The sequence below is a fragment of the Equus przewalskii genome, chromosome 2 (genome assembly GCF_037783145.1).
Source record: "Equus przewalskii isolate Varuska chromosome 2, EquPr2, whole genome shotgun sequence".
Lineage (NCBI taxonomy): Eukaryota > Metazoa > Chordata > Mammalia > Perissodactyla > Equidae > Equus > Equus przewalskii.
In genome coordinates, this window is record NC_091832.1 from 43,060,689 (window position 1) to 43,081,361 (window position 20,673).

At 51.0% G+C, this 20,673-nt stretch overlaps 1 protein-coding gene across 42 annotated transcripts in view; it reads right to left on the reverse strand.

Moving 5' to 3' along the window:
- CAMTA1 (calmodulin binding transcription activator 1) overlaps nt 1-20,673 on the reverse strand; it is an 853,189-nt gene that overhangs the window by 53,925 nt on the left and 778,591 nt on the right. The window lies entirely within an intron of this gene.

Here is a 20,673-nt window from a genome sequence, read left to right on the forward strand (position 1 = left end):
GCCGGCGCTGCGCTGCGCTGCACCGCGAGCGGGGGAGCGCGGAAGGCTGGCGGGAAGGAGGGGCGCGGCGAGCCGGCCGACGGCCGAGGAGCGCGGGCGGCGCCCAGGAGGCCGCGAGGGCACTGGGTGGGTCCCGGGGCCCGAGTGGAGGGCCCGGGGTGTCGGCCAGGGCGGGGCTGAGCCTGTCTGGGCAGTGACAGTGAATGGCGGCTCCCCCGGGAGCTGAGGAGCGTCCAAGGTTCCCATTCCAGCTGCGCAGGGCCGGACCCCCTTAGCTGGAGTCCGGGGCCTCCGCCCACTCCTCCGGTCTAACCCGAGTGTCCAAAAGTTCTGGCTTTGGTCTTCTCACTTGGATACTTCTGCATAATATCCTCTTGCTTCTCGCCTCCTGCCCAAGCCCAGGCCACCCCTCTCCGTCAAGGCTAACCGTGTCCAAGCAGGGCATCCCAAGCGGACACCACACCACGGCCCCTTCTCCTTTCGCTATAACGTTTGCAGTTCTGCTGTTCCTCATCGGCCCCCCACCTCCCACCCACGGCCTTGCACACAGAAAGTGCTTGGCCCACGCAGAGTTGTGATGAGGCCATCTTCTCTTTTTCCCTACAGTCGATTATCTTTAAAATTGGTTACGTCTCCTTTCTGCCGTCTGGGTTAAAAACAGTCTCAAAAGATGGAGGCGGAGTCTCTTTTTTGACCCTGCCCAAATACGCACGAAAACAACCACAGTATTTTACCCAGCCCTTGAGCTTTGTACAACCAAAAATGAATTGTTGGTTAGGGGCCAAGCCAAGGACATCCCTGGCGAGGCTGGGTCCCATCCTGTGCTCCACCTCTGAGGCAGGAAAGCAAGCAGGTCGTGTATGGTCTCATTCTTGGGGGCTGACTGATTCCACACTTCAGCAAGTCCCTCGCCTGCCCTGGCAAAGTCGGAACACTCCAACACATTCACAATCCTGCTCCCACAAGCCCTGCATATTGCCATCTGCCTCTACCCCACTCTGACCACAGAGGACCCCTGTGCCTCCCAACTCTGCTTATGCACCTTCTCCCCTTTATCTGCTAGAGGCACTCCTATCTGTTCCTCAAGGTCTAGCTGGAACCTCCCACCGGCTATTCCTTTTCCTGAGCGCTCAGCATAGCTGACCCCAGAGCACTGTTATACATCCGTATTGCAGCCCACAGTGAGTAGGTGCTATTTGTTTCCAAAGGAGGCAACATAATGGGAAGTAGGCAAATACAACAGCTCTTGAGACGGACTGCCTGTGTTCAAAGTCAGATTCTCACACTTGCTAGCTGTGTGCCGGCTCTCTGTGCCTTCATATCTCTGGGTGAGAATGAAATGAGCCAATCAATGTAAAGTGTGTGTACCAGTGCCTGGCATGTAAGGTTCGCTCCATACGTGTTAGCTCTTGTTGCTACTAGAAGTCAGGGAGTCTTGGGGTGGTGGGTAGTGACTGGAAAGGGGAACTTCTGGGTTTCTGGTCATGTCCTATTCTTGACCTGGGCACTGGTTTTAGTTTGTGAAAACTCAGTTTAGTTTGTAAGCTGAGTTTCACATACTTATGATATACACACTTTTCCGTATGTGTATTGTATGCCAATAAAAAGTGTTTAAAAAAGTTACTTGTTACCAGCTAAGACCGAGAAAGCTCTACTTTCCTTGAGAACAGGAACGAAGTCCTACTTATCCTGGCATCTTGCACAATCCAGGCACGCTGTGGGCACTCAGCTAATAGTTGGATTGCTCTGAATGGATCGCAAGCAACAGAAACCAACGGGAACGTGGGATCACGAGGGGCAGCACCCGCCTTCATTCTCTGCAGTGCCAGGGAACTCAGGAAAACTGGGAGCCAGGTTCAGGCACCTGGACCCCAGCAAAGAGAAGGAGCCTCCAGTCTTTTCTTTCAGGTGGGGGTGGGGAAGTTCTTTTTCTTGGATTTGTTTTAAAAAGGCAGAGGTTCAGCCCTGGGTTCAGCCCTGGACATCCCAGCTACCCGAGGAGGGCCTCCTGGGAACCCATGATCCTTCACCCTTCCTCCAATGCCCCCGTGTCCACCTGGCACATGAGGAAGATAGGCTCAGGGATGCTTCAGCCCCTTGACTGTGCCCTGGTGACAGAGCTGGGCTCGGCAGCCTGGGACTCTCATTTCAGGCAGCCTGAGGTGACATTTCTACAGTAGGAAAGTCCCCTTACTGTGCTGCGGCTGAGCCCATTCCTCTCCTGGAAGATCTGCCACTCTGATCCCCCCCCACACCTCTATCTCAGGATGGGGGCCACAAGAGCAAGTGCCCTCCTTGGGCCCATGCATGGAAAGTCAGATGGCAAGCTGGATACTTCTGAAGCAAGCTCAGAGCTCTGCTGGCATGCTGGAACGGAGTGCCCACAGGTTGTCATTCCTTGTGGGGATTCATGTCCTTTCTTCCAGGTTAGGAAATGACAGGGTAAGGCAGCAAGTGCTTCAAGCAAATTATGACACTGGTGTTTTATGGGGCTTTGAGTATACCTGGGTCATTTTTAAAAATAGTGAAAAAGAAAACTTTGTTAGATGATGAGTCCACTTGGCGTCACCCAGACCAAGAGCACTTTTTGCCCCTTAAAGCAGATATGGTAAGTCCTTACCCCAGCCCTAAGCTCTGCGGAGGGTCTCATGATGAACCTGTGGGGTGCATCCTGCTACAGGTGAGGAAGAGGGGAACCACTGCTTATCGGACGCCTGTTATCTGCCTGCTGTCACGCTACACCCTCACATACACTGCTGCTGTTTCTCCTGCAAGTTGGATGTTGTATAGAGGAGAAAACAAAGCTTCAAGAAGTCAGATGACTTGCCCAAAGGCACGCAGATGGTGAGCAGCAGATCTGGGTTTCAAGTTCTGAGCCTGTGTTCATTCCACTCCACTATGATGGTTCTTCAAGTACCCAAAAACTCCTACATCATTTAGATACCATTTGTTTAAGAAAGCAGTCTGGAAATTTCTACAAAGGGGTTTTCTTACAGTGATTATTTGAGCTTCGATCTGCACAAAAGAAAGTCCAAATCAGGTGATTTCATTCAATACTATCCAGGGAAATAATGGTCATTAATATTATACACCAAATATTTCTGGTTGTCATTCTTTAGAGTACTTTGCACGGGTCTGAACCCTCTTTGGCCAATAAAATGTGAGTAAAAGTGGCATGCATAACTACAGATAGAAACTGTAAGAGCCAGTGATCTGCCTACCACGTTCTTCCCGCCCACCCCCCACCCCCACCCCCGCGCCCGCAACTGTGAAAGATGTACACTCTACATCTCGGGCCAGGTCCCTGAGTGAGTGTGATGAGTAGAGCTCTCTCCACCAGCCAGCATGGGACTTGTAGCAGGAGTGAGAAATAAACCACTGAGGTTGGGGTGTTTGTTGCTGCAGCATAATCTCACCTCTCCTATCTCATAAGAAATCAAATATGTTTCTGCATTTATCAACTCCCAATTTAAAAAAATCAAATAAGATTCTTCTCAAACTAAGTGACAATTTAAAAATAAGTGCAAGATGCATATTCAGTGTACCTTTAAGAAACTAAGAAATAAAAAAATATTCTAAAAAACCTCAGGTAAGGGTGACAGCAATTCAGTAGAGAAAGAAGAGTCTTTTCAACAAATGGTGCTGGGACAGCAGGATGTCCTCACGCAAAAGAATGAAGTGGGACCCCTACCTCACACCATATATAAAAACTAACTCAAAATGGATCAAAGACCTAAATGTAAGAGCCAAAACTAAAAAACTCTTAGAAAACACAGAGATAAATCTTCATATCCTTGGATTTGGGAATGGTTTCTTAGATATGACATCAAAAGCACAAGCAACCAACGAAAGAAATAAGTAAACTGGATTTCATCAAAATTTAAAATTTTTGTGCTTCAAAGGGTACCATCAACAAAGTGAAAAAGACAATTCATAGAATGAGAGAACATATTTACACATCATATATCTGATAAGGTAGTGTATCTAGAATATAAAAAGAATCCTTGGAGCTCAAAAGTAAAAAGAAAACCCATTTTTTTAAAAAAAATGGACAAAGGATCTGAATGGACATTTCTCCAAAGAAGATATACAAGTGGCCAATGAGCACACGAAGAGATGCTCAATGTCATTAGTCATTGGGGAAATGCAAATCAAAACCACAATGAGACACCACATCCACTAGGAAGGCTATAATTGAAAAGACAGATAATAACAAGTGTTGATGAAGATGTGGAGAAATTGAAACCCTCGTACCCTGCTGGTGGGAATGTGAAATAAGGCAGCTACTTTGGAAAACAGCATGGCAGTTCCTCAAAAGATTAATCATAAAGTTACCATATAACCCCACAATTCCACTTCTCTGTATATACCCAAGAAAAATGAAAACATAAGTCCATACATATGGACATTTATTTGGCAATAAAAAGGAATGGAGCACTGATAGATGCTACAACAGGGATGAACCTTGAAGACATTATGCTAAGTGAAAGAAGCCAGTCACAAAAGACCACAGATATGATTCTTTTTAAATGAAATGTCAAGAATAGGCAAATTTATGGAGATCGAAAGTAGATTAATGTTGCCTTGGGCTGAGGGGAAGAGGGCTGGGGGCAATGGGACATGATTGTTAAGGGGTACGGGGTTTCTTTTGGGAGGATGAAAATGTTCTAAAGTTAGGCTGTGGTGACGACTGCACAACCCTGTGAATATACTAACAGACTTTGAATTGTCCACTCTAAGTGAGTGAAATGCATGGTATATTAATTGTATCTCAGTAAAGTTCTAAAACACACACAATAAGAAGAGACAAAGAATGAAGAGGTATAAAAAAGAATCAATGGGTTAACTTTAGAAAAGAGAACTGAAAGATAGGAAAAGGAAGGCCAAGGTCAGGATGGCCTGACAGCCAATCCTGGAAGTCAGTCAGCCCCACCTTGCTCCCCGAGCCCCCAGTGTCCAGCCCCATGTGGGATCCGTGGGGGTGGAGAATCTGGGTAGACAAGTCCTGCCAGGTGACTGCACAGTGATGAGTCAAGACGGACACAGGGGAGGCCCTGAGTCACATGTTGATGACCCCTGGGCAGAAGGAGGTCAGAAGAGGGGCTGTCTCTAACTGTGTTTCTGAAGGGTTGTGAAAACCCACGGGTGAGCCCATCAAATTCCTACTTGCTGTGGTTGCTTCCTTCACAGCTAGGGAGGCTGGAGAGAACAGCGTCTAACTTACAGTTCCCCTTGGAGAACTCCCTGATGTGTTGGGGTTCTCCATCACAAAGGTTGGCTGATTCAGGGGTGAAGGTGAGCTTTGCAGAGAGCCTCAGACACCTCCAGCTGAGCTGCATTGCCCTCACCAGGCCCCTGGGTCTTCCAGATGAGGGAGGAGCTGTTAGGGGGAAGCTCCCAGGCCTGGAGTCAGCAGCCTGGGCTCTGGCTCCAGCTCCACCACTAACTACCCGTGTGGCAAGCTCCTTTCTCTTCCTGTGCCTCAGTTTCCTCCTTTGCAAAATGAGGCCTAAGGCTGTGTTGATGTGGTTCTGGTGCATTTCCAGCATGACCTGTCATAGCAGGCGCCCCAGTGCTTTGGCTGCCGGGACTCTGGATTGGAAATGACCAGTCCCATGAATGCAGGTGCATGAGTGAGCCCAGGCAGAACCAGCAGCGGAACAGCCCAGCCAACCCAGCCAATGCAGCATCAAGAGAACTAATACACGCTTGCTCTTTGGAGTCACTATGCTCTGGGCTGGTTTGTTACACAATAGTAGATAACTGTAGGGGATGGTGGCGTAGGGGGTGGTGGGGAAAAAAGGCATTTGCTACCAGGGCAAGCCATACTACCATTATTGGTACAGCCTGGGAAGGCTGTCTCTCTAATCTGGAGGAAGGAAGAGATGCATTAGCCATCAACCTGAGAACTTGGGCATCTGTCTTAAGGAACATAATGCAGAAGGAGAATCCAAAGAAGCGGGGTGAAAACACCTTCAGCTCCTTCTCCCTAGCGGCTCATACCGGTCCATCCAGTCCCTCCTTCCCCTTCCCCGAGTATTATATGCAAGCCAGATGATAAAATACACGGCCAGTCTCTCTGCTAGAGTGGGAGACGTGCAGAGACATGCTCTGTTTTCGGGGCACTGAGTGTCAAAAGTCGGATAATCCACAATACATCCAGGAAGTGGTAATGCATGGTGATAATGCATTCAATGGGCTCTAGTGTCTGACGGCCCCGAGTTTGAATCCCTAACTGTGTGACACAGGACAAGTCACCTGACCCCTCTGAAATTCAGCTTCCTTGTCAGTAAAATGGGGATGGAAACATCTCCTGGAAACATGGAGAGGATGACATTGGATAATGAATGTAAAGTGGGCAGCCCAGGGCCTGGTGAGCGTACAGGGAGGGCCGGGGGACTAGTGCCAGGAATGTCATGATCCCTTTGGGTTCTACTGTCTTTGTGATGTTCCCCGGGATCTTTTGGGGTGGCAGATTCTTTCCCGTTTACTTCCTGTGCTAAAATGAGCTGCCTTCCCCAAGCACCTGGTTGCCCTGTGAGGGAGCTGGCCTGCATGCTTTAGGCACAGCCAGCAGTCACATGCAGCTGGAGGAGAGGTGCCTCTAATTGAATCCTATTTCATAGTCATTCAGGAGGAACTGACACAAGAGGACCCAGACCCCTTAGCACATGTCAGTTTAACTCATGGGTCCCACCCAGACCAGCCTGAGCCCACACCACCTTCCACTTCACCAAAGGTCCCATCTGTTCCAGGTCTCTGGGCCAAATGGTCCTCATGGAAAAGGTGGTGCAGGCTCCATAAATCGGAAGAGTGATGGGAGTCCAATAAGCAGATGCCACTGGGGAGGGGCGAGACCTCATTCTTCCTCTTGGCGTGGGAGCTGCCATCATTATCATCATCAAGATAACATTCACTGAGCACCAACTACATTCTTTACACATGTTAATTTCTTTCATCTTCACACCAAGCCTGTGCAGTGGGTGCTACCATTATTGTGGTTTTACTGAGGAGGAAACTGAGCCACAGCAGGTTAACTTGCCCTGGACTGTGCACTAGTGAGTAGCAGAGCCCCCCGATCTCCCACACTCCAGAACCGCAGCTCCTAGCTGCTGCTCTGTTTGGGAGAATAGAGCTAGAGAACATGGGAGCCAGAGAAGCACAGCTTCAGGGACAGGCACAACCAGGTGAAATGAGGAGTCAAGGACAGGGGGTCAGGGCCCTCCCTGAACAAAGGACAGGCTTGGCTGGCAGGACCGCTGCCCCTTTCTCCCTTGGGCACCCTTCCTGAAGCCGTGCCTGTCAACGCAACAGCCACCTTTTGGTACTGGGGGTCTGAGTGGCACACCACAGACATACTCAAAGAGATAGGGTCATGTCTGGCCTTTAATCTGGGCCATTCAGGCCAGTCTGTGCCTGGGTTTTATTTGAATCAGAAGCTAAAACCCCTAGAAGGCAGAGTATCCAAGTGGTGAGTGCTCTGCTCTGGAGTCAGAAGGGTCTGGGCTCTGCTGTTCTCCAGCTCTGAGACCTAGGAAAGGCTCCATTCTCTAGACCTTGTGTGCTCATCTGTAAAACGGGGATGGTAATAGCGGCTGCAGTCCAGGGTCATCTTAAGGACTCAGAGAGACATTTGTGAAGCTCATAGCCTGGTGCCCAAAAGGCGTTAGCACCTTGTCTTGGCTAAACAATAGGGAAAGGTAATTAGTCCACACTTTGGCCAAGATAGCCACAAAATTCAGGCGCAAGCCAGCAAAACTCCAGTGGAAGCCCCTGGTCTGGGTGTCTGAGTCTTGAGGCCCCCCATGGAGTCTCAGGGGGCAGGTCTGGGGACTTGGAAAAGCCTTCATGACAGTGATGAAATCCCATTCATGCAGGACTTCCCATTTTTGGAGACTAGCTCTGTTATGGGCTGAATTGTGTCCTCCTCAATTTCACAGGTTGAAGCCCTAGCCCCCAGTACCTCAGAGTGTGGCTGTATTTGGAGACAGGGTCTTTAAAGAGGTGACTCAGTTAAAATGAGGCTATTGGCATGGGCGCTAGTCCAGTCTGACTGGTGTCCTTATAAGAAGAGGAAATTGGGCACAGAGAGAGACAGCAGGGATGTGCACACACAGAGGGAAGACCATATGAGGACACAGCGAGAAGGTGGCCATCTACAGGCCAAGGAGGGAGCCCTCAGAAGAAACCAAACCCGCTTACACCTGATCTCGGACTTTCAGCCTCCAGAACTGTGAGAAGACCAATTTCTGTTGTTTCAGCCGGCCAGTCTGTGGTATCTTGTTATGGCGGCCCGAGTGGATTAATACAAGCTCTTTCTTCCAAGCACGGCTCCCCACACTTCCGTGCATCTCTTTACCTACCTGAGGGCTCATAGACCTTCATGTGCAGAACTTGGGGCCTCCTCTATGGCTCCCTTTTCAAGGCCACTCTTGTCAAACCAGAGCCCAACCCTTCTAGATCCTTCTTCAGAGGATCTTAGGAAGTTCCAGTCTTCGGGGTCTGAGAGAGCATCCCAGGCGCCCACTGGGCTGCTGTTGGCTTCTCTAGGAGGCAGGAAAACCCAATGAGCCTTCAAATAGGCTGCCGTGCACCTTACGGCCTGATGGAGTCAGTTAAGAATGGACGTGTTTCCCTGAAAGGTACCCACAAAATGTACTTCTTAAAACTGCCATGGTGTGCTTTCTTATGAAATAGATAACATTCTTTTTTTTTTTTTTAATGTGGGACTCTGATCTAAGAGAAATGACTGCATTGTCTCATAGGTGACAACGGAGTCAAAGACCTGGATATTTACACTGAAAACCACTCTGAAATCACCGTCCTGACAGTTGCTGCCAACCAAAACCTGAAGCTCATGCGCCGGGGAAAACAAGAGCTGGAAAGTTCCCTTTTTAGGTAAGCAACTAGCTACTACCTACAAAGAATAAACACCAAGGTCGCGAGGGGAGGAGGCATGCTCTCCCATCAAATCGTGGTCCGAGTTACAGAGAAGTAGAGAGAGTGATCCAAAGGGAAGGCCCAATTCGAGGCAGTTGCATTTTCAATTACGACTATCTCCTGCCCTCGAGGAGCAGGGCTGACATTTAGCTCAGGGACAGTTTGAGATGCTTTAGGTGCTAAACACCATCACTGAAAAAAATAAAAAAGTGGCTAGTGAAAAGCACAGATGTGTTACCCACACACATGTACCCCCACCCCGAGCTGGTCTCTCTTTGACACTCCGGGCACGTTTCTAGGGTGGCCCCTCGCTGTGCAGCCACGACCCAACCCAGGCCAGCAGCTCACCGACTTCTTTGGGACCAGTGAATTCTTGCTTGGCTGGTCCAGGGGCCTGAGAAGCACCATCCACTTCAAAGTGGAATCCCCTAGGATGCCCGTCACAAGAAACACGGCCCCACCCCACCATCCTCCTGGCTTTAACTTGCTTTCAAGTAACTTGGAGTCATGCCAGGGCCTTTCATCAAATATAAAATGAGCACCCACTCACTTTCTCACTGGGAATCAAAACCGAGGATGCCAGGGGGAGGAATGACGTCTTTAAGTGCAATCAGGCGACCTAGAGGTTCAGACTTTCTGCTGCATGTCTGCACTCTGCTCAGAGCTTCTTCTTTCCTGCTGCTTTTCCAGGGACGGGGGTAAAGAAGAGCAATAAATGCATCAGCCATTTCCAAGCTCCAGAGCACTGGGGGCTTCGAATGCATCAGGCCCAACCTCGAGGAGCCACGTCTGCGGCATTTCTGGGTTCACTCCATAGCGCCTCCGTGCAGGCCCTGCTCAGAGCTACACACTGGAGCTTCAACTGGCTTTAGCTGTTCCCGGGTGACCCAGGCCAGGTCTTCTGATGTCATAAGAAGCATCATTGAGCTTATAAAATTAGAGCACTGATGCATTTTTTATGTCTTAAGAATCACACTGGATTGTTAACATCTTAGAAGATGGCTGAATGCTGTCTATGTCTCTCTTTTCTCTTAAAGGTGGATTATCGAGTAGGAATGGTCTTTGCTCAGGCCCCACCCCGGCTCTGAAATCCCCATCTGCACCCCGCTGGTCACCGTTTGCAAGGTCGCGTCCATTCCCATCAGTGTCAGGGGAAGGAGGAGGAGTACTGCTGGAAGAGGGGGTGCTGGTTCTGGGGCTTCCTCCAGGCTCCCAGCCCCAGCCCCGGAGAGGCAGAGGGGGACGAGAGGGCGGGAGGAGGAAGCCGGGCATCTCGATGGAGCTGCTCAGAGCCCTGCGGCAGCAAATGGAGCCATCAGGAGGAGACTCTAGTGAGAAAAGAACATTGCGGGAGCCAGGGGTGCCGTGTGCGGGATGAAGATGGGGTGCAGGTTTGCTTACAGAGCACTATGGGCCATAGCACAGGTGAGTAATTTAAAGAGGTAATAGAAATAATATGTTAGAATAATAACCCTAGCCGTCAAAGGCTCCTAGAATTTCTCATTTAATTTCACATTTAGGTGGACTGATCTGTAATATAGTTAATTTCACATCTCTGCCCAGGGAATCCTGAGCTTTGCACAATAATCTCTGCAGAAGACAAAGTATTCACCCAAACCATTTTTCATAATAAAATGTGTTCTTCTGCCCCAAAGAATTGCTGAGGACTACACAAGATCTGTGTAAGGGCAACACTTTAAAAACAACAGCAACAACAACAACAAAAACATTGGACACTCACCATTTCCTCTCTCAACAAGGACAGCAAAAAGAAATGGGTCTGCTGAGGCAAGAGCAGGGGAGGCTGGTGGGGGCAGAGGAGGGGAGGGGGCAGTTCTGTGCAGTGAAGAACTTAACCTTGCCCAAAGAGAGGTCTGGCCTTTGTCCTCGCCTTCTGGGAGGTGACCTCTAAGCCCTTGGAATATCATGCTTGATGGGAGTGTCTCTGTCTGCCTGGCCACCTTGGATCACTGGATAGTCCAGTGATATGATTTAAGGTAAGGGCTGGCCACATGGGATAGTTGTAGGGTGGGGGCTGGTCACACTAGAAGGACCAACAATGTGACTTAGGGTGCGGGGGTTTGGTCACATGTGTCAGCCCACTCTGGAGAGGATGGATACAGGTCAATAGGTGGGTAATCACTCATGCTCCCATGATGGAGCCCCAATAAAAACTATAGACACTGAAGCTTGAGGGAGCTTCCCTGACTGGAAATACTCCATGAGCATCATTGCACATTGATGCCAGGAAAGTAACGCTGTCCATGACTCCATAGGGAGAAGAGAGCAGAAGCTGGTGTCTGGTGCGCTCCTGGTCTCTGCCCTGTGCACTTCTTCCCTTGACTGATTTTAATCCATATTCTTTGGATGTAAAAAACTGTAACTGTGAGTATAACATCTTTTGTGGGTTCTGTGAGCCTATTTAGTGAATTATGGAGCCTAAGCATGGTCTTTGCAGTTGGCTAACTCTCATACATTCTTCCTACATACGAAAAGCACTCCTATGAACAAACATTATAGTTTTCATATAGGATCAAGTGCATTCTCTTCCTGATGGGGGCACAGACGGACTCCTCCCATCCCTCTCACATGCTCCCCTAGCACTCAGAACCTACCCCCAGGGAGCACTCATCATACCAACTGTGTTGTCCAGTTTTCCTCATATCCTGGGCTGTGAGCTCCCAGAGGTGGGGGCATGCCCAGTTGGCATGTAAAGCCCTGGGTCCAGCAGAGTGCCCCTCATGTGGGTGAGGCTCAGCAGGTACCAGTGACTGATGGGCAGGTAGACAGGCTGCTTTCTATCAAGGCTGTTTCTTCCATAGTGTTTTATGACCGGTCAAGGGGTGAAGTGCCTACCTTAGAATGACAACCTGAGGCCACAAGTGCCAAAGGAGATGGGTGTTGTGAGGTTTCAACAGGACCATGAACATGAAGCACTTGGCATAGGGCCTGGCTGGTATGTCTGTCACAGTCATACCAGTGCACTTTGCTGCAGTGGGATTCCAAGGGGGTGGGTGTGGATAGGCAAGTTTTCATGGCCCCTGACTCTGCTACCCACCTACTCATTCGTTCATTCATTCATTCATTCACTGGGCTAAGGAAGACTGGGTCAGACAATGGGGGAGTCACAGAGGATCAGGTGAGAGACTCCTCCAGGCCCCAGGACTGTGACACACCATGCAATGACTTGCCAGGGACCTAGTTGGGAAGTCCCCTTCCTCTCTCAGGCCTGGAGAGTGGATGGGTCTGAGCAGCTCAGGGGAGAGACTTGATTTTTCCCTTCCTTTTCCAGCTCCAGCAAGCCGAGGGGAGAATTCTCTGTCCTCACCAGGTGGCCCCTTAAAAGATCTGAAGGCAACCCCAGGGTATGCTTAGTAAAGGACCTTGTTGTCAAGCTTCTGAGTTCTTGTGTTGGGTCATCTGGCTGAAGCTTGTCCAGTGACAGGGAGACCAGACAGGGGGTGATGGTGCCTGGTCAATTCTGGACACCCTCCCCAGCCTGGTTCAGACAACAGGAAGGACATTAAACATGCTTCAGCTTAAATTGAAGTCAGTCAGCAGGAAGGGCAATGGTCACAAAGACACCACTGGCTGCCCATGTGTCCATCCATCCATCCTTCCGTCCACCCATCCACTCATCCATCCTTCTGTCTGTCCATCCACTCATCCATTCATTGATCCATCCATCCATTCATCCATCCATCCATCCGTCCATCCCTTGAAGAAACATTTATTGAGCACCTACTGTATTCCTGGCCTTTGGGCATAATGATAATTAAGACAAAATCCTTTGGCCTCACAACTCGGCTATATTCTCACCCTTGTCAATTTCATCCACACCCCTTGACCCATTTTGTCCAATGCCCCCTCCATGCAGACATGTCACAGTCTTCTCTCTTCTGCCTATATGCTTCTCTGAGCTCTGGAGCCTACAACCACTTGCTTGCTATTGACTTTTCACATGATGTCCCAAAGGCCCTTCAAACTCAGGCCCGCCTTGTAACCAGTCCTCTCGAGGATGAATGACACAGAGCCCCCATATCTAATCCATCTACAAGTCCTATTGATGCCACATCTTAAATGTCTTTGGACTCTTCTCCCTTCTCTCCAGAACCGCCAAGTCCAGCATCATCTCTAGCCTGGAGGATTAACTGTCTACCCTCATCTGCTCTGGCCCTCCTTCAATCCATTCTCCACACAGCAGCCAAGAGCCCTTGTCAAAATGCAAACCTGGTCATGTCACTGCCTCCCAAACCCTCAATGCCTTCCTTCTCCTTGGGGAGAAAGCCAGCACTCCTCAGCCTGGCCCACACGGTACTGCCCCTGAGCACCCACCCAGCCTGAGTGGTCTGATCCCCACCTCCCTCTCCACCTCACCGGCCTTCATGTGCTCGTTTATACTCATGAGACTCCCTCCCATCACAGAGCTTTCTGTGCACGCTGTTCCATCTGCCTGGAATATTCTTGCCTCCCCTCTTCATGGAGTTAACTTCTGCTCTTTCAGATCTCAGCTCAAGGGTCATTTCTTCAAGAAATCCCTTACAGGCCTCCCTGAGAAGTTGTTTCCCCCCATTACAAGCTCCCCAAACGCTGGTTTGTGGGAAGGCTTGGTGGTCACGTCTGATTTTTTCCTCCGCTAGATGGTAAGCTGGGTGAGCGCAGCGACCCCATCTGTTTCTGTTTGTTTGTTTTGATTCCAGCACTTGGCCCAGTGCCTGGCACCTAATGGGGACTCCATTACCAGTTAGTGAATAAATGATTCCAAAGAGGGAATTGCTAATGGGAGAATTTACAGTGTGATGGGAATGCCAAACAAAAAGAAGGCACCCTACATGTGGGGGAATGGGAGGAGGTGGGAAGTCAGATATTACAGCGGAAATTTTAGAGCAGAAATTTTCAATAGAGCAGTAGTTCTCTAAACTGATCACAGGGGAAAGACCTGGGGGATCAGTGAGAACAGCATGTATGAAGGCCCAGAGGGGAGACACAACATGGAAATCTGAGTATTTCAGTAGAGTGGAGGGTGGAGCATTATGCTCCAATGATGAGTTGAGAAAGACAAGCTGAGGTCCTCTTATAAAGGGCTGTATCCTGTGCTGGAGAGTTAGTTTATCCTGACTTTCCCAAGGAACAGATGACTACTCCCCACCCAACAGGCTCCCGCGGCCCTGTGCCTCGCCCTCTCATGGATCTCACTGCACTGGGCTATAACTGCCGTTTTCTTGTCTCTCTCCCAAGGACAGCCTTTTGCACAGTGCCTGGCACGTGGTGGGTGCTCCGTCAATCCTTTCTGAATGCATCAGTGATACGTACACAGCATGGAAAGGAAGGGAAAGAAACTGGCAGCCAATTGGGAGGCCCTGGCCCAGGTACGAGATGATGAAGTCCTTAGAGAGGGAAGCGGCCAAGAGGAGGAAGCCCTATGCGGTTGAAGGTCCTAGTTTGCAAACTGCTTGGCTTGTGGGGAGAGGACCATGGGGAAGGGATGAAGCAAGGACAAGGGATGCTTTTAGCTCTGGATGCCAGGTCAGAAGCAGCACAGTTGTAGGGAGAAGAGGCTCAGAGGAAGACTCCCCTTGTGGGGAGGTCATGCGCAGGTAGATGCGTTCAGACCACCCGCGTATGAGTCTCTCTGCAACACCAGCTCACTGTTGTGTCCAAGTGCCCTCATCTGTAGAATGGCGGACTTGTAGGTTGCTGGGAAGTTTGAATGAGTCAGTCCACTCATGGATGGAGGCTGGCAGGCGGTGCACACTCAGCTGTCAGCTGCCGTAACCCCTGGGTGGGCAGCTCGGTGCCAAGAGGCAAGTTTTGCAGAGAGAGACAATCACGGTGGCTCCGTGGTCTGCCTGCTCTCCCGTGTCTCAAGACTGATGGATGCAGCTTGGTGCCACTGAAGTGACACAAGACGTCACCAGCTCTTCCAAACGTGGGTGCCACTGAACGGGGTGAGGGCCGGGGCAGAGTTCCCCGCTCACATCCAAGCACATCTCGGACTTGGGCAGGAAAAAGGACACTTGGGAGAGTTCCCCATCTGCTAATGTCAGACCTGGCCTTTCGGGACGAGGGGCTATGAGCACAGGCTGGGAGTCAGATGGCTGTCCCCTCTTTCATCAGTGTGAATTCTGGGAAGGAGCATCAGCTCACTCAGCCACAACACCAGAGGCAAACACGGGCCTAGCAAAGAAACCGCAGGCCACACATCACCCGGGGCTTCGGGCCAGCTCCTTTCTCACCCGCTCTTGTGTCCTGGCTTCCTGAGCTTCGGTGAGTCCGGCTGTGCGATGCAGAGGGGGAAGTAGATGAAAGGAGGACGAAAGCACGCTCAACGAGGAGTCAGGAGGAGCTTCTGTCCTGACCCAGCATGGTTTGGGGCAAGTCACTCTGGCCCTTCTGGGGCCCAGATTCTTCCAGGAGGAGGAGGAGGTTGGACTGGGTGACAACTGAGTTTCCTTCAAGTTCTAACTCTCAAAGATTCTAAGTTTGCTTCTGGCATATCGACTATTTCCACCCTGCCACTGACTTTTCAGAATGTGTCCTATTATTCTTATTAAGCATAGAACATCTGACACATACCTGCCTGTCACTTTTTTTCCCTCAAACAAAGGACTTCGAGTTCACAAGTGCAAGATTTCAGCAGGTTGCTGCAGCAGAGGAAATTGGTCTTCAGCCTATCAGACTATTTTGAATGTCCTGTTGTTACAGAGGTGGGGACAAGGTCGCTGGGCTGCTCGGAAGGAATCAGAAACGTGCGTATTTTTAGGAGCTCTTAAAAGGAGAGGCCTTGCTCTCAGCCCCAGCCAGAGGCTGTTTTGCCTTCTCAGCCCTGCTTGGAATTGGACTGGGCGACAAGTGTCTCCTGTCACCCTGCTCTGGGACCTCTAGGAACCGGCTTCCCCCTGGAAGCCACACGAGCTCCCACTCCACCCCTGGCCTGTTCTTGCTGATGACATTCTGAGTCTCGCAGCCTCAGGACCGTTGCTCCTTACCACTGGATAAACAGATTAGCATCTCTATTCTTTTCCAGGGAGGTGGATTCTGGAGGTCAGATCCTAGGAAAGGCCAAGGAAGCCAGTATAATGTTGGTCTGGACTGGCTGTATCCCCAGGCCTGCTGGTCTCTCTGGGGTCCCAGCTTTGCTTAAGAGGCCTTTCTTCAAGGCTATGCCTTCTGGAGCACAGCTGATCCACACCCAAATGATGTGGTAGGATAATGGGAGTCCGACATAACTGATTTAGGACCTAGGGTGTAATTGCCCAACCAGGCCTGCCAGGTGGTATCCCTGCCCATCTGCAAGATTCCTGCCTTCCAGCACCAACCAGTGGTCAGGGGCTGAGAGCTGTCTCCGCGGGGTCTGACATCCACACACCGTTTGGGAGTGAGTCACACTTTGTTCCTGCTCTGGGGCTTGCCTCCGGCCTCTGCACCCCCATGGGGAGCAACAAGGAGGGAGTTTGTTCCTGGGACTCAGAGCAGGTATGAGATGTCCTCCTGATCCTGGGGATGGGGAAACTGTCTTCCTGGGGCCTGCAGACCTACCAATGGTTTCCTGGGCCGACACCAGAGGAAGGCAGGAAAGTCAGGGCCAGGGTCCTTTCCTCTTGCAGCATGAGGAGGCGGAGGTGGGGGAGGCACGAGATCTCCTGGGCCACAGGAGTCTGAGGGGCTCATGGGCCTTCCTGTCCTGTCCGCCTGGGGAAGGCTGGGGCTCTGAGCTCAGACAGGCATGGCACCATCTTAGCCAGAGTTTTCAGGCACTTCTCTGGGGTCTTCAAATTCCTGTTGCTCCCTCTTGCCTTAGGGTTTTCCTAGATGGAGTTTCCTCTGCCTAGAAGGCTCTGCCCCACCTCTCCACCTGGCATGTGACACAGCTGCCATGTCCTTTTTCTTGAAAGGCCCTCTTCTCCTGGTCTCCCTGGGATCATATTCTCCCCGTCTTCCTCGTGTCTTGCTGGTTGCTTCTTCTCAGCCTCTTTGGCAGCTCCTTCTCTGCTTGACATCCAAATACTGGGGAGCCCACGGCTGAGCCTGCCCACTCTCCTCTCCATCTAACACTCTTTCATGGAGCTGTCACATTTAGACCCATAACTTGAAATTCCATCTGTGAGCTGATGACTCCTACATTTTATCTCCATTCTGGACCTCTCCTTGGCCTGTAGACTTTCAAACCCAGCTGTACACTTGGCAACTGTAACAAGTCTATCAACCATAACATAACCAAAACCAAACTCTAGATTCCCCTATCTCCCAGAATTGCTTCTTCTTCAGGATCCTCCATCTCAGGAAATGGTCCACTGTCCCTCCAGTTTTTCAAGCCCCAAATCTAGGCATGACCCACCAATCTCTTTCTCATCCTCCCTGTTCAAATCATCAGCAGGACCCTTGCTTCTACCTACCTCCAAACATCCCCAAACTGTGTCTCTTGGGATTCATCATTCCCAGGCTCATCGGAGCTACCATCATCTCTTGCTCACACTGATGCAAGAGCATCCAGGAGGTCTCCCTGCGACGGGAGACATCATTTTCCACATGGCAGCCAGGGGGGTCTTGAAAACATAAACCCAAGCCTGTCAGCTCACCTGCTTCAAACCCCACATGGCCTGGCCCCCGTGCCCTCCCTTACTCTGCTCGGCCACAGCGCCCCGCCCAGCTCCTCCAACACGCCAGGCTTGCTCTCTCCCTTGGACTTTGTTCTTGTTATTCCCTTTGCCTGGAATGTTCTTCCCGTGATCTTCACATGGCTGGCTCCCATCATTTGGCTTTCCCATTGAGGCCTCCTCTGACCCCCCAAACTAAGGTAGCCACCCTGGCCCCTCTACCAGCCATCCATTTCAAGTGCCCTGATATTTCCTCTGTGATCTGTGTGTTGTCCTTTTCCCCTACTAGAATCTAAACTCCACGAGAAGAAAGGTTCCCCGGAGCCGAGAGCTGCGTCTGGCATGCAGTGGATGCTTAGAACAGATTTACCCAGTGATGGTGGAAGAACGAATGGCCCTAGTGGAAGGAGGCGGGTTAGAGGCCAGAAGACTGGTCAGGACATTTGGAATTATTTTGGGCTGAATTGAGGTGGTGGCAGAGGGGATGGAGAAAAGTGGGACAAATCAGGGAGAGAAAACCACTAGGATGGTGATGGGCTGTGGGGGTGGGAGTGAGTGGAGGTCTCAGGGGTGACTCCCAGTTTTCTGGGTGGGATGCCCACCGAGGCAGGAATGTTGAGGGAGATGCAGGGTTGGGAGGACATGGGGGGCAACAAAGAGCGGCTATGAGTCCCATTTGGGACATGTTGACACGCACAAGAGAATCTGAGCAGAGCTGTCCTAGGGACAGTTTGAGAAACAGTTGTGGACCTGAGAAGAGGTACAAACGCAGAGACATCCATGCATGTTTACCTTGACATCCAGCAAAGAGAGCCCTGGGTGGGGCTAAGCCCTCGTGGAGAGGGGGGCAGAGGGAGAAGAGAGTGGCCCAGGAGAGAGCTGGTTACATGGACACTTACAGAATGTTCCAGAATGAGGAGCCAGTGACAGAGACTGAGAAGGAGCAGTGGGGGGAGTTGGAGGGACACAGGAGAGAGTGGAATCGCAGAGCCTAGGGTCAGAGGGCTTCACAGGGGAAGAGGGCAGGCAACAGGGTCAAAGGTGCTCAGAGAGCTCAAGTCGAACGAGGATGGAATGGGCTCTGGGGTCAATAAGGACATGCTGTGCCCTTGATGAGAGCCACGTCAGTCAGCAGGTCCTTGATGGGTGGGTGGGTGGCTATGGGAGGTAGGAAGCTGGATGCCAGCGCCCACTCTATCCCAGCAGGAAGGCATCCTCCTGGCAGCTCCTCCTCCAGATTCCCCTATCTCCCAGAATTGCTTCTTCTTCAAGATCCTCCATCTCAGGAAATGGTCCACTGTCCCTCCAGTGTCTTTCCCACTTCTACCCTTCTCCTAGTGTGTTCCACTGTTCACATAATTAACGAGCAACAAATGTTGAATCACACTATTCTACTCTCCTTAAAGCAGGCCACCTTCGACTATACAATTGTGCCTTTAACTCCCTGCCTGACTGAAGTGGCAGCTCCCAGAGGTGCGGCGGTCCCTGGTGCCTCAGCATGCCCCTCGTGAAGCCCGGGCAGATCCCGGTGCCCCTCGGAGCCTCTGCAGGCTTTCCTGGTGCTCTCCGGGGTCAGCCTTCCCTCAGCGAGGCCTGGGGCAGGGCCCACACCACGCTTCTCTGGATTCCCCTGGGGCGCAGCCCACAACAGATGGCTGAGGTGCATAGTGTCCCCCAAATATTCACGTCTACCTGGAACCCCAGAATGTGATCTTATTTGGAAATAGGATCTTTGTAATTAATTACGGATCTTACTGGTTAAGATGAGTTCACAGTGGATTGGGTGTGGGCACAAATCCCATGACTGGTGTCCTTATAAGAAGAGAAAATAGAGATGCAGAGACACACACAGAGAAGATGCTGTATGATGATGGATACAGAGATTGCAGTTATCTTGCCACCAGCCAAGGCAGGCCAAGGATTGCAAGCAGCCACCAGAAGCTGGAAGAGGCAAGAAAATGTCCTCCCTAGAGCCTTCAGAGGGAGCATGGCCCTGTCGACACCTTGATTTTGGACGTCTAACCTGTAGAACTGTGAGAGAATACGTTTCTGTCTTACGCCCCCAAGTTTGTGGTACTTTGTTATGGTGGCTCCAGGAAACTGATGTAATGGTCAAGGACAAGTTGATATATATTGATCACCAGAGGGTCTGAGTCTCCCACCTTCACCCCTGGGGATGAGCCCCTGACCCCCAGGTGGCTGGGAGCTGATCCTGCAAGAGCAGCCGCATCTGCCTGAGCTCTGGGGTTTCCCCCGTGGATTGTACTCTGCTTCCTGCCCCAGCAGCCAGGAGGAGGACGCAAAGGCTCCCTCCTGGGCCTCTGCAGATGCTGGGCTTGCTCCTCAGTGCTGTTTCTCTGCAGGGCACCATTTGTCACTGCTGCCAGGAGGCGGGTGAGGCCAGCCCCAAGGTGACCCACTCCCTGCCACACAGAGGAGCTCCACACAGATCCATTTGGTGGGGCCCCAGCCGCAAACAGCAGGAGATCACTTCCCCAGGAGACATCCAAGGACCAGGCCCCTTGGACCCTGGCTAAGGAGGGCTAAGGACAGACACCTACGCCCACTTTGTAATGATGTGGACCCCACAGAGACCAGAGAGACTGAGTGTGAGGAGGGACTCTGTGCTTTGGAGCAAGGCACTGGCTGGGCAGGCCGCAGCTCAGAGAGGAGGCTGTTTCAACCACTCAGTTCAGATCCCAAGTACAGACTGGGTCAAACCAGCTTCTTCTATTGCCACCTTATCTCTTAGGTGACTGCTATGCAAAGAAGTACCTGGGGACCCATGAGCTAACTAGCGTTAGTGTGCCCCAGACCACAATCCAGGTGAATGCCAGAAGGCTCTCGGTAGTGCCCCCTTCTTACCTACAGGGAAGACCCCTATGTCAGTGTTTCTCCAGCTTCTCCTGCAACGTGCTCCCAGAGGCAGGGGAGGGTGGGCCCTCCGCCATGGACTATGGATGTGATTCAAGGCAGCTCTCCAAAGTTAGGACAGTTCACTGATGCTGTATGTCTTATCTTAAAAACTCTTATGAATTTTGCACTCTACTCCATAAAACAAACTGTATTTGTTAGTAAAACAGTGACATTTTAAATTATTTACAACGAAATTACTTACCATTACCCCTCCCCCCAC